This window comes from Pteropus alecto, unplaced genomic scaffold, assembly GCF_000325575.1.
Source record: "Pteropus alecto unplaced genomic scaffold, ASM32557v1 scaffold3, whole genome shotgun sequence".
Classification (NCBI taxonomy): domain Eukaryota; kingdom Metazoa; phylum Chordata; class Mammalia; order Chiroptera; family Pteropodidae; genus Pteropus; species Pteropus alecto.
This window is the reverse complement of record NW_006442484.1, coordinates 44,454,517-44,457,095: the sequence shown is the minus strand read 5'-3', so window position 1 is coordinate 44,457,095 and position 2,579 is coordinate 44,454,517.

The following is a 2,579-nucleotide window of genomic DNA, read 5'->3' as shown; positions in this document are numbered from 1 at the left end:
TGTTTGATTTTCAGCCTTGGTCACCCAAGGGTGCTAGAGAGCCCCAAGTTTGCATTCCAACTTTGCAAACTTAAAAACTTTGAAGGGAGGCATTTTCACATACAAGCATAACCATGATAACAGCTTTAAAGAGGCTCACCTTACTTGCTCTGCGTACTCCAATGATACAAATAAAAGGAAAGTGATTTTATAAATAAAAATATTAGCATCTAATTCTTTTGCTTTTGAAATATAAAGTAGAAACCAAAGAGATAGGCTTTAAAAAAAGGATGCCTAGTGGTATGTGTAGAGATTCCTCTATACTGAAAACCAAAAAGCAATCTTCCAAGTTTAATGAATCTATGATTCAAAAAAGCCCTCAACGGTGACATGTTTTTGAAAACCACGGGAAATATGATATTTCATTCTTCCTATCCTTAATAGAGTAATTCTTCTAAAGAAATCTCTGTGTGCCTAGCGACATTTATTTGTGGGGGAGCCTGGAACTGCATTGGCAGACAAGTTTTGGGGCATTCCCTTTTCCCCTGACCTAACATTTAACATAATTTAACACTAGCAAATTAATTCCTGCAGGAGGTGCTGTCGATTTACAAATGGCCAGGAAGGATCAGGTTACTTGGTTAGGATTTGTTTATCAGAATGTTATGTGGTTAGTCATAATTTCATTTAATAAATGTGCCAAAATAAACAGATTGCAATATAGTGGCAGGTCTGCTTACCTTGCAATGTGAAATGGAGATCTTGTTTTGAATCATACGATTTTAACCTGAGGAAAGCTTTTATCTGAAAGGCTTTAAGAGACCTATCTTGCTGCTCATCCATGACACTGCTTGCTGATAATGAACCAGATCAGTCCTCGGCTGCTGGGAGCACCGCATTTCACAGTTTTAATCACCAAACATTTAATACGCTTTGGCATTGAAGCTTAAAGATTTCCAAAATCCACCTGAGCCATTTCACTCTCCTTACCTAATTGACCACTGGGCCAAGACGCTAGTGGAGGCTGCTCAGTAAAGGCGGCATCCTCCATACCCTGTGCTTAAGTCCTGGAAGAAAGATGCATTTAAGCTTCAGTAGCTGAAGGATATTAAGAAATCTTATTTAGGTTTTCTGAAAAGAAAACCTTGGTAGTTACCATTTCTCGAAATGAGATAAGGAAAGGCATGTAATAGCTGCAGGCCTTGGGAGCGTTTTGGGGATCAAAAAGGAGAAATGCTTTAAAAAAGTTGTTGGGAACAAATAAGACCAAGGGAACTCTAAGGTTTGGGAAATGCGTTGGCAACTAAGAGCATTCCTGATAAGGCTCCTAAACCCGGTTCCTAGTGTTACACTGCCTTTATAAAATTCACCTTCTCCCTTTCTCCTCCCTTCACGCCACACTTAACACCACCCTCAGGATGTAACAATAATGAAGTGATGTGCGGGATGAAACGCAGAAGCTGGTTGTAATGGAAAGACGCGCACATTCTGGCCCGAATTGCCCGTGAGCCACTTTTGTCCCCCCTCCCCGCCCCCGCCGTAGATACGAAAACCCCAGTCCCTTCGACTAAAAAGCCTTCTCGAGGGGGCGGGCAGAAGTGGAGGTCCGGGATCTCCGGTGCTGACCAAAGCGGAAGGAAGCTGGAAAGGGGGCTGGGGTAGGCGATGGAGTGAGTCCCGGGCTGGGGTTACCCCTTCCCATCCCCGCAGGCGACGCTACTCCTGCGAACAACGGTGCTTTCATTATAGACCCGCGGCTGGGAACCTTCCGAACAGAACTCAAACCCTAATGGAAAGCTTGAGAATTAGGGGGTGTATCACCATCCTATAAGATGTGTCTCTTGCGCGAGGAGGCCGCTGGACTTTCTACGGACAAAGTGTAAAGAGAAAGGGTCGAGCTAGCTCGCAGCACTGGTTCTCCTGCAACACACACGCCCCACGCCAGTTGCCCACCCAGAAGAAATTCCCGGGCCACTCTGCCAGGCTGTGGGCCACGGGAGCTGCGCCCTGGGGACCAGCGTACCCGGGCCGCCGCGCGCCCTCGCCTGCCAGTTCCGGCCTGAGCTCGCCCGGCCGCCAGTGCGTTTCGCTGGCGCAGGTCGCAGGGCTGACTCGCCTTCAGAAGTCAGGAAAGGCAGCGAATTTCTCCCGTCGCTCGGGCTCCACAGGTGAAGAGGGCGCTTTAGGATGCAGATGCTAATCTCTTGCTCCTGGAGCTAAAAAAGGAAAATGTCATCTCTCGCCAGCAATCGGCAAGCAGAAAATGGACTAAGGAAGACACCCTAACACTTGGCATTTCTTTTATATGTGAATCGCCCAGAAATAGATAGACGTTTACAAAACAATACAAAATCCCTAGTATGAATTTCCAAAAGACGAGAGTGCAAGGGTCTTCTTGGAAACCTAAAAACTTAGGTGCTTTTCTTTCCCAGGTTTCTGAGAACAGGCCCTGGAGAAATGTGTCCCCACGGACATTCTGAACCTTCCCCTTAACTGGAGTTACAAACACACTGTATATATTTGTCAGTAACATATAGAGTAGGCATGTCTGTATGTATTTACCTCATACATATTTCTATAAACTCTTGCGTGGAAAGAGT